At 35.4% G+C, this 16969-nt stretch overlaps 1 long non-coding RNA gene across 2 annotated transcripts in view; it reads right to left on the bottom strand.

Moving 5' to 3' along the window:
• Window positions 1-16969, bottom strand: part of LOC116286022 (uncharacterized) — a 103162-nt gene that overhangs the window by 86107 nt on the left and 86 nt on the right. For both annotated transcript variants that reach the window (XR_012065426.1, XR_012065425.1), the window contains exon 2: window positions 13413-13541. This is a non-coding gene — a long non-coding RNA (uncharacterized lncRNA). The remainder of the gene's footprint in view (window positions 1-13412; window positions 13542-16969) is intronic.

Here is a 16969-nt window from a genome sequence, read left to right as displayed (position 1 = left end):
TCCTAAATGTATTAATTTGTTTATAAGAAAAGTAAAATAAAATAAACACCCCATAATAACTGTAATTTTAGAGTAAGATTATGACAGTTTTATGAGTAGTTATTAAATACATTTTATTTTCCAAAAGAAAAATTTAAATTACTTTTTGAGAAGCTCTTTTTAAGTTATTATCTATTTCCATAGTTATTTACTGACATCTTAGAATATGATGAAGGTTTAATATAATCAAATGACCCCAATAACTGTCATTTTACATATACAATTAAATATATATTTACATATACATGTGAATACATATATATTTTCTTTTTGTATGGTTCCTGTGCTAGTGGTTTCTTCCAGTTAATTCCCAATGAGAAACCACTAGAGGGCGACCAAGCACCATTTCGTTTTCTTCTCTTGCTTTGGTTACTAATAGTACTTAGATAATACTAACATTATGCATAAATTATATATAAAAATATTATGTATAAATGTTTCACTATAAATTAATTTATGGGTATTCCTGGAGATTTTCCAAGTTACTAGAAATGTTTGAACAAAATTTAATCCAACACAAATTAGTCACAGAGGTTTAAGTACTTCCAAATCCCCTATTTTGTTTGGACTTAAAGCATTTGATTAAAGAGTTGCAATCCTAAAATCTGAATAAAGGTCAAATGTGAACAATGAATTGTTTACAGAAGTGCACTTTTTTATTCCCTCTGGGATTATGTATTACATAGTTATAAATTTAAAAATAAGATATGTAACATGGAAACAATGAGGCTTAGCATTTCCTAGCATTTGAAAAATTATGTGCTAACATAGAAGACATTACAATAAACAGTAAGTCTATTTTGAGAAAAGTAATCAACTGGTTGGAATATAGATAATTTTTGTTTTATTCTACTCTTTACTGAAGCTTAAGAAAATTTAATAAAATATATATTAATAATCACAAATAGAAAAATTATATCTTTAAAAATAAAGTTTTAATAATTTCCATTCTCAATAGTCTGAAGCTTAATAAGAAATTTGTGAAAATATAAATTATCTACGGATATTTCTGAAACAATAATCAACTATACAATAAGGAAGTCTTTTTATTTCCAAAAATGGAATAAATATTTATTAGTTAAATTAGTGAAAAGAGAAAGAGAAGTGGTTAAAAAAAATTTACTTGTCAATTCTCCCAGCCTTTGAATTATGAAACAGGCTATTATAAATAAACAAGCCAATGCCATCCTCTTATTTTCCAGGCAGAATGTGCTTCTGAAGTCAATCTACAGAGCTCTGAAATCAGGCTCTATCATTTGCTAATTGTGTGACCTTGAGAAAACTAGTTAACCTCTCTAAGCTACAGTGCGGAGAATAAATAGTTCCTCTCTCATGGGATTGCTCAGTGGATTAGCTGAGATACTGTGGATGATGGGTTAAGCAGCATGCCTGGCACAGAGCTTCCGCTCAATAAATGTAGAATTACTATTACACGAGAAGCTCTGCATCTGGAGGAGTGGGCTGGCCAAAATGCATCATCTTCACAGTACTCCTACCATGTCTCACAGACAGATGAGTTACTATTATATACAATCCTTCCTCTAGTATATATCATTTCCTCCTCTCTTAGTTTTCCAATTCTCCTTTATAGGTGTCTCAAAATATTCTATTCCAAGGACTTTGGACACTTAATTTAATGCAACAAAAAGTTTTAGAATCATAAAATAGAACCGTAATGATTATAAACCCACGCTCAAGGCCTGGCACTATGCTGGATTCAATCAGCGACTGAAATAAAATATAAAAACATGGTCTCGATCTTCAAAGATGAGAACGAGCTAGAGTAGTTGATAGGAGGAGAGGGAAGGAGAGGAGAGGAAATTAAATTTCTGCTGTTTTAAGCCACTTAGTTTGTAACATTTTTTTCACAGCAGTCTAGAAAATTGATACAAAGGGATTTCCTTTCAAATCATCATAATTATCCAGAAATACATAAATGATTAGAGCTGGAAAACTGAAAGATTTACATAAGAAATGTGTATACTGAGTGTAACAAATAACACACCTGACTCCATATTGGATCTATTCCTTTAGCGCTAAGCTCTGTGCTCTGTTGCCTGTGCTGAGTCATGCAGGTTCTGCATCCCTGTAAAAGAGTGTTGCCTGTAGCCTGAAATGTACAGCCCTGTCTCAGGGCTCTGCCCCCCAGGCTTGACCTTTACAGGTATAACACTTTTTATTAATATCAAGACAAAAAATTGCAGAACAGAGAATAACATTTGTCTTGTTGAGGTTTACAAGGAACATCATGACGAGAAACTAGGTGGACAGTTGCAAAAACAAAGGATTATCACATCCCCTCCCCGGTCCGGCCAGCACCAGGAACTCTGCAATAACCAGCCAAAGCTTTTAGTATAAAAGAATCCTGAATTTTAACTCGGGTAAGATGGTTCTTTGGGATACTAGTCCACATTCTTCTCAGTCTGCTGGATTTCATAATAAATTCGCTTTTCCTTGCTCTGACACCTCGTCTCTCGATTTACTGGCCTGTCACATGGCGAATACTATGAGCTTGGTCTCAATAATATGAGTAATGCAAAATTTTGCAGTTGAATGAAGATGGCCTAATTGAAGTGTCAGTGACAGCTGAGTTTTCCAAAATGTTCCTGGATTTTCCTTGGTTTTATTTTTATGTTCACTATTGGTGTCACCAATAGTGAAATTGTGATTTAACGTTCACAGCTTAAGGTATTGATTTCCTCACCTGGTTTTTCTCTCAGTCCCATCACATTTTAACAGATACATTTGTCCTGGCCCCTCCTCCCACAAATGTAGAGGTGGTGGTACATGTGTTTCCTGATGGAATTTTGATGCTATGCTTCTCAGTCCTGTGTGCTGAAAATGCGGAGTACTGTTCTGAGTTCTCATTTATGTAATTTCAAGAAAAAAATAGAAATCAGAATTCACATGAGTCTAATAATTGTAAATTATGTGCCAGGCATTGTATTAGAAATGTTCTTGTATTATTTGATTCACTCTACACAACAACCTTTTTAAAAGATCTTACTACTTCTATCTACATACAGGTGAAGAAACAGAAAGAGATGACGCTGTCGAAAGTCATTGGCGATAGGAGATAAGGTGATGATGCTAACATGCATCTGTCCGTATCCAGAGACTTAGCAATTAATCAACAAAGCCTTTTTATGTAGCTAATATGCCCAGCCTTAACAGTTTGGCTCAGGGTCAAGGCATTACTAATGATACTTGAGACTGGCTTTATACTGCCTGATGTAGCAATAAATCAGGCAAGGGATAGGTAAGCCTTTAATAGGATGTTTTTGGCTGGACCAAAACCTGCCCAGAGCTATTCCTTCCATAAATGGCTACAGAATACTAGTAGAATCACAAAATGTGATGTTTTCAGATGGAAAGGGTCCTAGAGTTAATATTAAAATGCTTGTTTTACAAAAGAAGAAACTGGAAGCAGAGATTGCTCAATAATTTGCTCAAGGATTACATGGCTAGTTGGTGACAGAACTTGGACTGGAATTATTGAAATTCAAAAGGAACAAAATCACTTATGTTGAACCTCTTGACAAACATTTTTAAAAAGTCAAGTCCAAACTACTGTGGAAGGAAACTTGCATTTAAAAAGAAAATTTTAATAAATTTTTACAAAATATTTGAATTATAATGGAAAAGCATATATACTAAGAAACCCCAAATGTAACCATGAGAGAGAAAAATTTTATCAAGTAGAAGTTATTCATATGGCTTTGTCTCTTCAGCCATTTTAAAAATGCACTTTTAATGCCAACATTTTGTCAAATGGTCAACTAAGTAGGTCTGTAATACTGCTTGAAGAAGCAACAAGTTCATCTTCGACCTACTTTCTGCTGCCTCCTACTTACTGCTATTCTAATTGATGAAGTAAATAAAGAAAGCACAAACTGGCATCTTGGTTTGCTGTCATAATTTTTAAAAACTTAGATGGAGCCAAACTGTTTTTTGTTTGGTGTACAGTTCTTTGGGTTTTAACACATGTATAGATTCATGTAACCACCATAACAATCGGGATACAGAACATTTCCATCACCACAAAATATTCCCTTGTGCAGTCCTTTATAGTTGTACACTCTCCCCCTCCCACCCTTGCAGGCTTGTCTCTTCCATGTCATATAAATGAAATACAGCATGTAACCTTTTGAGACTGGCTTCTGTCATTCAGCATAATGGCTTTGAGATTCATTCATGTTGTTGAATATACCAATAGTTGTTCTTTCGTATTACTAAGTAGTGTTCCATTTTATTTACTTATTGGTGTATCAACTGTTTATCTTTTTTAACTGCTGAAGACCTTTTGAGTTGTTTCCGATTTTTGGCAATTATGAACACAACTTGTATAAAAGTCACATGTAGGATTTTGTATGAACAAAGGTTTTCACTTATTCAGGACAAATAATAGTGGGATTCCTAGGGTCAGATAGTTAAATTTACATTTAACATTATAAGTGACCGCCAAACTTCTTCAGAGTGGCTGTAGCACTTTGCATTTACATCAACAAAATATGGCACTTCCAGGTGCTTTGTATCCATGCCAGCCCTTGGTATTGTCTGTCCGTTAGTTTGTTTTTGTTTTAGTCATTCTAAGAAATGTATAATATTGTGTAGTGGTAGGTATGTCATTGTGGTTTCATTTTGCATTTGCCCCAGGTTATTCAGAAATGTACTGTTTAATTTCCAACTATGAGGAGAGGTTCCATATATCTTTTTAATTAATTTCTAATTTAACCTCATTATGGTCAGAGATACAGTTCGATGATTTCAATTCTTTCAAATTTCCTACTGATATCATCTGTCTTGGTGAATGTCTTCAGATAGCTGTTCCATACCATCAGTCCAGGGATTTTTGCTGCATTCAGTGGTAGGTACAGGGTGGAATGTCCTTACTCTATCTTAACTAGTACTGAAGGCTTTTCAAAATGTTTTAAATCAGAATAAAGCCACCTGTTAAGAAAAATGATTGATTATATATGATATATTAAATTTTATGAATATGGCTTTTTTGTTTTAAAATATTCGATACAGGTTAACAACTTTTTGGTTATAACATTAGTGATGATTACAAATTGTGTTGGCTAATAACTGAAGCATCTATAAATAAGTTTGTGAGATAATACAGAAGAAAGTGTGGCTTGATTCAAGTTCATAATTCCAGCTAATATTTATTAACACTTCACAATGTACTAAGTTCTTCCCCTGAACTTCCACATTTAACCTACATAATAATTCATAAATTAGCTATTATCCATATCTTGTAAGTGTGCAATGGGAGGCTCAGAGGAGCTCAATCCATTTTTCAAGGAAACGAAGGGTGCACATCAAGGTTTGTGGTGCAGAGGTAGATTGGCAAACTTTTTCTTAAAGAGCCAGATGGTAAATATTTTAGGCTATGTGAGCCATGCAATCTCTGTTGTAAATACTCAACTCCAACACTGTAGCAGAAAAGCAGACATTTGTAAATAAATGTGGATGGCAGTGTTCCAATAAAACATTATTTATAAAAACACGCAGCTAATCCACGGACTGTAGTTTGCCAAGCCTTGCTGGAGAGACTAGAGGTCTAACCACTATTCTGAACTACTTCTTTTCCCCACACAAATCACTTTTTTTTCTTTCCACCAAGCCCTATGAACTTGACCTCGCTTTGCAACAAATAACTAGAATCAGTTGTGATTATATTATTATGCTATTAGAAAAAGGTATACTTTTTAAAGTCAGAATGAGGGTTTTTTTTTAAATTTGAGATTTGTCATTATTTGTTTTGTTAATGTTGTTTTTTCACTGTTTATTTTTATTATATCAACTCCTATAATTTACTAACAAGATAAATTTCCAGCCAGTCAAATATCTCTATAGAAAAATACAGCCAGGCAGAAAATATTACCCAGGAATGATCACTGACTCTATTACCTCCTGGAAATTTCAAGCAATGCTCTTTAACATCAATAAAAACTTAAATTGAAAACTGATGTTGAGTAGCCAACTAGAATTTCTGCCCTGAGAAATTGAGAAACAGTAAAGGAAATTGAGGGATTGAGAAATAGTAAAGACAAATTAGAGAAGAGAGAAAAAAGTGAATGTAACCTGTCTTTCCCTAGAGAAAACATTATTTGATGCAAGTCTTTTATAAAGTTTTCCTAAATCTTATTATTTTCAAAATGGTATTCTTATGTAATCCTATCAATTTATAGATATTTAGTGTCCTACAATTCATGATACATGAAACTTTACCACATTAGCATGTCTTCTCCTGTGTTTACCCTTCTACTTGGAAAACATAGTATTTTATTTCATTCAATTTTATATCCCATATTCCTAAAAGTTAAGGTAAAATGTCTTAGACGACACTGCTTTTTTAGCGTGAACCATTACACTGAGATGTGAAAAGTCCTGTAAATCATTTGGATATTTTGAAAGTTCTATCCAGATATACATCTAAAACAATTAAGAGAAGATACTTACTTTTTCATTTTTACATGAAAATTTAACATTTGAAGAAGTGATTTAATTAAAATAGAAATTTCCAGTGATTACAAAATGCTATTAATCTATGATCTGGCTGAGATATCTGTTTTAATTTCATCTGTTTAGGAAGTTTGTTAAACATTGTTATATAAAACCAAAATTTAATAGCTACTTTTTATCTAAAGACTTGTAGAAGAATCTTCAATTATATCTTTAATATTTTAGTTTCTAGGTTTTGTGACCAAAACTTGTGATTTCAGTGTGTTATTCTCAAGAATATATTTTTCACAAAGCTGCTATATTGCACATACAGACATTTATGGGAACGACAATTTAGGGATTCAAAGAAAAGAGTCTGACTTCCACAAAGGGATCACCATGGAGCACGGGGAAGAGACCAAGCACCAGGGGTAAAGTTGATAATTCAGCAGAACTATGCCCTTGGAGTCATAAGTCTTAGTCTTATGAGTAAGAGACTATAAAGTCTGTAAATTGGCAAAAATCTTAGACTTCCCACAGAAAAGAGTATTCAATTTAAATAAACTCTGAACGGACAGACTGACCTCAAATAGGTCAATTCTGTTCTAATGCTGTGTAACTGCTATGATGCTGCTGTAATTTTTAGCCAGATTTCACAGGATTACTGTGCAAAGTGCTCGTTATTGAGCTGGAGCACAAGAAGCAATTTTGAAATTTCTTTGTTTTTGTCTCTAAGGAAACACTTATAAAGTGTTTGCTGTGAAGATGGTTCATTCTGTGTAAAGGAAGCAAATAAAAGAAAATTCTAACACAAACAAAATGTCCCATTTCATTTTTGTATGCCTAAGGTCCATTCGTAAAGTATTAATATTTAAACCTTATTTTAAATTTCAAAATAAAATTTACTTTAAATATCATGGCTACATTGGTACTACTAGGATATATTTGGAAAAAGGTATTTGTTCACTTAAGGCTGAATCTCCTGTTGTAAAAGAATGGTGAAACTGACCCACCAATCTTGTGATAATTAGTAAGACCTCATTATCTTTATTCTACAATTTCCCAAATACAAATGGTGTGACTTGATAGTTAGTAAGCACTAAAACTTGTACTACATCATGTCTTGCCACAGAAATATCTATAAAAAACACAATGACTTGAACAGTTCATTTTTAAATAGCAACACAAATTGAAGTTTTTGTGGACAAATATATCTCTTGCATTATTGAAAATACCATATTTAGCTTTATTTTCATTTTGTAAAATTTCTCATTATAAATTACCAAATGTATATTTTTGTTTCCAATGAACTTCTGTGCCAATTTCTCTTTTCTTCCATTAGAATTTCCATTCTTTTAATCCTCCAAACTAGTCATCTTAAATTTTCTAATTTGCCTTTAATTCTCATGTCCCACTATAAATTGCTTTTATAATTAAATTTTAGGAGACAGTCTTCTGAAGAATCAGAATATTTCTTAATATCTAATAAAGAGAGCTTATGATTCAGTTTATTTCTTCTTAGTTGGGGTAACCTTAACTGTCAGAAAGTCATGGAGTTATGGTTAATCTTCAATTATTATAGCCATTTTATTCTAGTCATTATAAATTACAGTGCCATACACATTTTGTGTCACATTTTAACTCAATAGTATGTTTAAATAAATGCTCTATAAGAGTGAATATATAGACTCCTCCCCTCAAATTCACATGTTGAAGCCCTAACCACCCCCTATCTTCATGTGACTATATTTGGTTGTAAGATCTTTAGAAGGTTGTTAAGTTAAATGAAGTCCTAAGAGTGGGGCCCTACTCCAATATGACTGATGGACTTATAAAAAGAGGAGGAGGAGAGAGAGAGAGATACTTTCTTTTTCTGCCATGTAAGAACACAGCAAGAAGCTGGCGTCGGCAAGCCAGGAAGTGTCTCCACCAGAACCCAGCCCTGTAGCCTCCCTGATGTCAGACTCCAGCCTCCAGAACTCTGAGAAAATAAGCTTCTGTTGTTTAAGATACCTGAACTATGGTATTTTGTTATAGCAGCCTGAGCTGACTAATACAATGCTTATGATATGGAATCCCACCAAGTTTTATTATAGTTCTATAATGGAATTATTGGACATTAGATTAACCAATAATAAATAACCACTTTATTTTACATTTGCTACTATTTTTAAGGATAATCTACTTAAGGTAACCCACTGGAGGCTGGAGTAATTGACAAGGGACGATTCATATACTCGAGTCCTGGAGAATGATAATATCAAATGTTATAAAACCACACCCTTGGACCTCTTAACTCTGCTGCCAATAATAAGCCAAACCATGATCATGTTAGGCTTGGGTCATTTCAGTGTCTTTCCAAAAGATCATCCTGCTCACTGGCACTACCAGATATAGTCATCTTAAATTACACTGTTAAAAAAATTTTCATCCTGTTCAAAATTCATCAAGGTTTAAGATCCTTCTATGAATAATAATAATTCATGACAAATAGCATGTCATGAAATAAATTTTAATCTGAAACCTTAGCATTCATGACCCTCTATAATCTGGGCCTAATTTAAATTCCCCACATATAATAAGTGCTCAGTAAATACTTGTCTAATTAATTTTCTGTCTTCAACATTTTCTCACTGTCCCTTGAACTTGCCATTTTCATTCCTGCTTTTCTGGCCTTGGTTCATCCTATGATCAACTCCTTACTCAAAATACCTGTCATAATCCTACACATCTTAAAAGATATAAAATCCACTTACTACAATCCCTTTTCCAACTCCAACCCATATGGGTATTTTTCCCTCTATAATCTCTCTGCTTTTTTGACCGAAACTTTGTTTTAAATTTAAAGTATAGTTAGCATTGTATGTATTCTGTGTGTGAGCATATGTCCCTAGCATTTTTTTCTACCTTATTACCCCATCTACATTGTAAATTTCCATTCTCAGTACCCAGTCTTCTTCACTAATCTTTCCCTGGAAACTCAGCCTAAAATAATCTCTCCACTTTGACTGTTTAGTAGTTATTTTCTATATCCTTCATTTATCCTTTAATTATGTCCAATATGCTATTGGTAATATATTAATATTATTATTGTTATTGTTATTATTATATTCTTCACATGATCTTGCTCAATTAACTCGAATTTAAGTTGCCTCAAGTCATAGGCTTTTATTCTTTAAAATGTCTAGAACTGAACTATGTAAAAATTTGTATATCAAGAGACACAAAGTTACAGCCTGAAGGGCAAAGGGCCAGAAGTCAGAAGACCTGGGTTCTAGTCTATGGTTTAACCAACAAACCACCCACGTTGGGTACTCTTTTAACAAACCTTCCTGGGTCTTTCCAGAGTAAAACTGTGATAGGAGATTAAGATATTTTATAGGTTTATTTTTTGAAATTGAGTCATAGGTTTCCTCTTTCTACAGTGTCCGAATTTATATACAAAGAGATGAAGTATCTACCTCTGAAAAGAGGATGGGAACAAAGGACCACTCTGACAACTGGAAGCAGCCAATAGAGTATCTGAATAAGGACAAAGGTCACACAAAGATTTGAATTCTTTCAGAGAATATTCCTAGTTTTACTTTGCTGCTTTCCAGGTGTTGGTTATCCAACTACCTGGGTAAGCATAGTGTATTAACCAGAGAAACAGAATCAATTGGATTATATCTATATTTACATCTCGATCTATAGTTACATCTAGAGAAAGAGCAAGAGATCAAGACAGAGAGAGTGCAACTGATTGACTGATTGCTTGATTTTTAAGCCATTGACTCCTGTGATTGTACAGGTTTGGAAAGTTCAAAATCTGTAGCTCATTAGGCTGTGAAAACCCAGGGCAGAATTGCAGTTTGAGTCCAAAGGCACTCTGCTGGCAGAATTCCTTCTTGTTTAGGGGAGGTAAGCTGTCAATAGATTGGATGAAGCCCACCCACATTATGGAGGGCAATCTGCTTCACTCAAAGATCACCAATTTAAATGTTAATTTCATCCAGAAAACACCTTCACAGAAATATCTAGAATAATATTTGACCTAGCCAAATTGACACAGAGAACTATCGCATATAGATACTGTCATTGAAGAAAATAAAGAATAATTCAGATGGCTTCCTTTTTTCATTCCATGGACAGTTTATCAGTCCTCTCTTTCATGATCTGAGAGAGAACAGGAATCCAATGCCTTCCCTTTGTCATGCTCAACAGACTCAGTGTTCTTACTTACAAAAAGCAGTTATGCTACATACAGTAGGTGTATCTCAAGTTAGAGAATCTATTTACATATTCTAACCCTGCCACTTAAATCATTTAACTTTGAAAAGTCACTTACTCTTACTGAAGTTCAGTTTCTTCAATGTGAAAATGAAAGAAATAGCACCTGCCTCACAGATAAGTTATGAGGATCACATGAAACTATATGGGAAATGGTTTCTTCATAGTAACATACTAACCATAAACATTATGTGTTAAATAAAACCTTTCTGCTTACCTAAAAGAACTGTTTTGAAGACCACACCATTCACTCATATCTACTCCCTCACTTAGCAAATATTTATTGAGTACCATTGACTGAAATATTAAACCAAGTTTCTCTAAAACAACAATGCCTTATGGAAATGTAGAGAATTATCAAAAGCACTGAAGAAATAGTTGACATTTTTGTATCGGTCTTTTCATCTCAAGTACTACTGGGCATGGGATGGAGTGAATTTTAATATCAGCACTAGGCCATTAAATTGGCACTACTGTTTATCCACAAAGGGATCGTACATCAGGTTCCTTAGAAGCAAGGACTCAGAGGGAGATTCCTGTGGAAGTGATCTGTTAGAGATGACTCCTCTTTAGTGAGGGAAGCAGGTTAGGGCAGTAGGAAAGATAAGAGGTAAGCGAGGATGTGGTCTTACCTGAAGACTGACTTTAGCCCACCTTGAGCCAAAGCTGGCCTGTTGTACCCGAGAGTCAGTCAGTCACTGGCTGTGGTCTGCCCCCCTGATGATGAGGGCCACAACCTCTCAGGGGAAGTAAGTAGCTGTGGCTTATCAACCAAAATTCTCTACAACTGGGGTTGAATGCATCTTCTAGTAAAGGGGATTTGAGAACAGGACAACAACCACCTTTACTACAAAGGCACATATATGTTCATAATAATAACAAATGCACTGAAAAGGTATTAAGAACTCTAAATCCTCAAAGACTTACTGACATCCAGATAGTCTTTTATAGTATTCAAATTCTCTGAAAACTAGTGTTCCTTAAATTATATGTAAATTAAATTCCCATGAATATTAATATTTTATTATCTTGAATTTCTCTTTCTTACGAAAATATAAATTTTATTATGTTTCAAAAACAGAGCCAGAGGAGACTCTGATTTCTGTTTTGTTGCTTATCTGTCAGCTGCTAAGAAACATAAATGTACACAGGCTTGAGTACCTCTGTTTCTTAGAAACAGCAAGCAAACAATTGTTGGATTCATATGACAAAATTAGATCAACAATATATTAAACTTATACTTTTGGTATTCATTCTAAGTAAAAAGTAAGCAAACAGAATGACACAGTTTATTGTAAAACTGTAAAAAGCAACTTTTCTTAGAAAGATGGCTTTGCAAATGTGGGCATTTGTATAAATAGCTAATGGCAAAAAACACTGTATCCATAATGAAAATTAGAGCTTTAGTTTTTCACTTTTACCAGTTAGTTAAGACAAAACCAAGTAATCAATTATACTAGTAACTAGTGTGTGTTTATAGAGTGAATTCTTGTATAGCTGTTTCCACTAAAAGGTAGCTGCAGAAACTATAGTGTCTAATAATTACTTTAAGAAATAGAGCCATAACGCTTTTAAAATCATAAAGAAGTTCCAAGATATTCATTAAGGTGATTTATAATAGAGAATTTTCCCTCTTTGTCCTTAGTATAAATACCCTGACATCATCAACATTATATATTTATTTTCAATACTTTACAGCATTTTAATTTTTTTGGGGGGGATAAGATTTTTATTTATTTATTTTTAATGGAGGTACCGGGGAATGAACCCAGGACCTTGTGCATGCCAAGCATGCGCTCTACCACTGCACTATATCCTCTCCTCTTTTATAGCATTTTAAAGGAAACTCTTTTAAAGGCCATGAGAAGCTCTATGATTAACAGAAAAGCAAGGGGGAAAGGATTCGATATTTTTCTTTTTTTTTTCTGTTTCTCTTTCTCCAGGTGGGAAAAGGAACACCTGAAAATACCTGTCTTTCCTGGGTACAATAAGCAAAATTGGACAAAGTTGAAGTTCACAATGTCTTACAACGTTCTGGCCATTGGTTCTTATTTGAATTTTTAGAATTACACTATAACACAAAAGACACTAGAAGTAAATGTTTTTGTTGTCCTCTCCAGTCTGAATCTAAATTGTCTCCATTTTCTTAGGATTAGGTTTGGCTACACTAACTGAAAAACATGTAAGCAAATATCCTTATAATCTAGAGGTGAAGAGAACATTAATAAAAACTCAAATGCATAATTCATAAGGAAAATATATTGATGGACTTGACAGAATTAAAGTTAAGGATTTCTGTTCATAGACAGGCATCATACACAAAGTAATCAGATACTTGACAAACTAGAAAAAGATTTTTAAAATAAAAATCAGCAAGAGGTTAGTATCTAAAATATAGAAGGAATTTACAAATTCACAACAAAAAGATAAGAATCACAATATAAAATGTGGATAAAACTAGGCAATTCATTGAAAGGCAAATCTGAATTAGCAAGTATATGAAGAGATGCCCAACTCTTGATTCTCAGCAGACTGGCAAAAATTAGAGCTAAGCCAGGTATTAATGAGATATAGGCAGATGGGCACTCTTGAACACTGCTGATGGCAGTGCACATTGGTACAGACACGGTAGAGAACAATCTGGGCATACTCACCGGAAATGAATATGATCCAGTAATCCATTCCAGGGATGCATCCCAGAGCAACTTGAGCCCAGGTTCATAAGGGGACAGTCACAAAGATGTTCATTGTAGCAGCAGGTTAGAGGCAGTGGGTGCCCATCACTGCAGGAATAGGCAAATGTTGTGTATGCATACAGCAGAATACTTTTCAGCATTTGGAAGCAATAAACTAGTGTTATATACAGCAGCAGAGGTGAATCTCTTAATGAATATTTATTTAAAGCAAATTACTTGTATAAGCTGTATCACAACATCTAAAACTTAATAATCCATTGAATATATTGTCGTCTGTTGCTCTGTATTATGTCTCACCCAAGCTTCCTCTAACAGATGTCAACTTTCTAGAGACCAAAGAAACTTCGTCGAGCCCACTGTTGTGCCCATGTGTTATATATGTAGGAGTAATTCAGTAAGTATTTGAATTAATAGATTTTTCAATTGAGATTTGGAATTGCGGTAGCAAGAGATGGATAGATGGGATCATAGTTGAAGGTTGAAAAAAATCATCCTTTTGCTGCTGGGAATTAGTTTTGAAAGTGGAGGAGAATAGAGGCTCCTTTAGGAACTGGAATTTCTTTTGGAACTGGAGGATAAAGATGTAGAGTAACCACTATCATGCCTCCAATTAATAAAGGCAATGAAGTTTGCTTTAGGACCCTCTCTTTTTCCTTTTCTTAGTGTTTTCTTGTTCAAAACTATCACTGTTTTGTTTTTTTCCCCAAAACACTTAAATAATTTTGTTTTATTTCAGTATACAAAATAAAACTCATAAGAGCTAAGTCAAAATATAGCTCCTTAATCTAGAACACATTCCCACTTCTAAGGGAAATACATCTTTTGTTTTTGATGAAAACCATCACTTTTGTTACAATTGCCAAATATATAAATTCATTTTTATATACCAAATTGTGGTGGGTCATTCCCCTGGAGACTGCGGAGGAAAAAACACCCTCCATAGTGGGTTTATAAAATGAACTGGTTTCTCACTGACATTCAGAATCTCATTTAGCTGTGTTCTGAAAATGATCTGAATGAGGGCCAAAGGATGTCTCTGAAAGGGAAATTGATCTTTGTGTAAGATCCAACAGGAGGTTAGAGCTTTGAAATAAGTTATCTGTAGCTTGCTCAGCCCTTTGGAAGGTGCAAATGAGATGTGGATGGGCTCCAGGAAAGGGGGCTGAAGGGAAAGTAATGCAAAGCATAAAGCATTAGGGATATGATGTAATGAGGCAAGAGTACAATATCTATTTCAGCTACTTAACAGTTTTCTAATCTGGATCAAAATCAGTAACCATCTCTGAATCTTTGCTTTCTTTTTTTATGCTAAGGAGGTGGGAAGATTTCTAATTCGTATTTACCTATGAATGTTATCATCAGCCAAAAAGATCACTTAAGAGCTAAAAAAAAAATTATGAACAGATGAAACTTAGTAACATAGAGAACAAAATGAGCTTCATTCTTTTTAGTAACTGACTAGTAATGAAATGGACTGAAACATAGTAGGTACTCAACAAATATTTGTTGAATGAATGCATCAGAAAAATGGAATAGATCAACAGGAAGTCAAGTCAGAAGAGAGCACCAAGACCAAAGAGTCTCTCAGGCAGGGCAGGTAGGAGGCAGAGGAAGGAATTTAGGAAGGCAGATAAGAAATCATCCTCTTCACCTAGGGGTCAGGACCAGGGAAAAGCTGAAGAAGCCAGGGTACTATAGCATAAAAATATTAACAGCCCATTACCTGTAGGGATTGGCAGGTACGTTTCAGAGAATTAAGATTCACAGTAGTGATGCCTATATAAGTACACCTTAAACCACAAATCTGAATATTTGGATTTACATTTGAGGCAGCTAGAAAGCAAGATGAGGAGGGAGGGAAGTGAGGAGTCCCATGAAATTGTCATAGGTAGAATCAGACCAACCAGAGTTTAAATTCAAGCTACTATTCACTAATAGTATAAATATTATCAAAAATTAATCTCTCTGAGGTATCTAGAAAAATGAAGACTTTAATTCTCAAAAATGAAAATTGTAAGCACCTACGCTGTAGAACTGTTCTGAAGATTAAATAAGCAAATATACGAAAAGGACCTAAAATATACTTAACATGATTTTTTAAAATTGTTAGTTATCATTACTATTGTTTTTGTTGTTATTGTAGCTTTTATGCTCAAAAGGATGTGTACCAGCCAACTTGAATTTTGGCTTGACTTCAGTTCAAGAATTAGTCATTCGTAAACTGCTTCTTGGTTTTTCCCCAAGCGTGCTTTTTTTTTCCTCCTCGGAGCTCTATTAAAGCACTCCCATTCCTCCACAATCCTAACTTTTGTTTTAGCAGCACCAAAGAAAAGGGACCTTTAGCACACTCAATCCCGGGTGGCTAAGTGGTCGGCATGGCTGTCCTCTGGCCAATTAGGCCCAGGATCTCAGATCTCAAGAGGAGCAGAAGAGCCAGGGCAGAACCAGGAGAAGGGGAGGCGCTGAGACAGGTTTGTCTCATGTTTCTTAGATGGACCATGCCCCATTCAAACATACTTAGATCATCTTCCCACTAAGAGATGATGTCCCCCTCCAGTGCCTGTTTACTGGTTGGTAAGACCCTCATTTGAGTGGCGAGGAGGAGGACTCAGGAAGCCAGAGTCGGGTTCCTAAAAGCTACCCGTTTGTAAGAGACATGCTTTCAACAGTGGACAAAGTGAGAAGTGCTGTCAAAACTTTGCAACGGAACAGATTAATGAGAAGATAGCTGTAAGATTTGTTATGAAAATTACATTGATAGTGACAACTTGCTAGCGGGTATGCTAGAGTTAACTAACAACACGGCCTATCACTGCTAATTCCCAAGAAATTTAGTTCTGGTGAAAGGTGTCAGACTGTCAAGCAGAGGTTTTAGCTGGTTTCGAAGTTACCTTCATCCCCTGGAGGTTTGGACCCTGCCAGAAACAGGCCTCCCTCTGACACGTCCAGGTTAGTTCCGCCCTTAAAAGCCCTCGGAAGACATAGTTCTGACGTTACCTCATCAGCTGCGAGGCCAGCTCAAAACTTTAGCTGAAAAATGGTAAAGCCCGGGCCGGGGGAGGGGGCCAAGAGGAGCCGGGGGTGAAGGGACTGCTGCTTTCACCTCGAAGTTTGGGCCCAACTTTCATGCTGAGGAAGCGGCTTCCAAGGGCTGAGAGCAACCTCAGTTCCCCAATCCCAGATGGAAAGTAGGATTTCTCTAGGAAAAAAGGTGCCTCCACTCAGACACCTGTGTATGAGGATAAAGTCCAGGGAATACACTCAGGTGAGGTCGCGTGACTGAACGGCGGGAAGGGGAGAGGGTCCCGCTGCGAAGAGCGTCTGGTTCGCTCGTTTGCTTCAGGTCCTCAGAGAGGCACAGACGGGGAGGCAGAACTGCACTGACTGAGGGACTGGGCTTGAGAACCCTGAGGTGCTGGGATATTCGAAACCGGAAGCTAAGGCGTGAGGCAAACAAGGCTGGAGTCGAACAAAGGCGCCCCTGGGCGGCAGGACGCAGTCTGCAGCGGTGGAGG

Source organism: Vicugna pacos, chromosome 29 (genome assembly GCF_048564905.1).
Source record: "Vicugna pacos chromosome 29, VicPac4, whole genome shotgun sequence".
NCBI lineage: Eukaryota > Metazoa > Chordata > Mammalia > Artiodactyla > Camelidae > Vicugna > Vicugna pacos.
The sequence above is the reverse complement of the archived record's forward strand: the minus strand, read 5'-3'. Positions and strand labels throughout refer to the sequence as shown.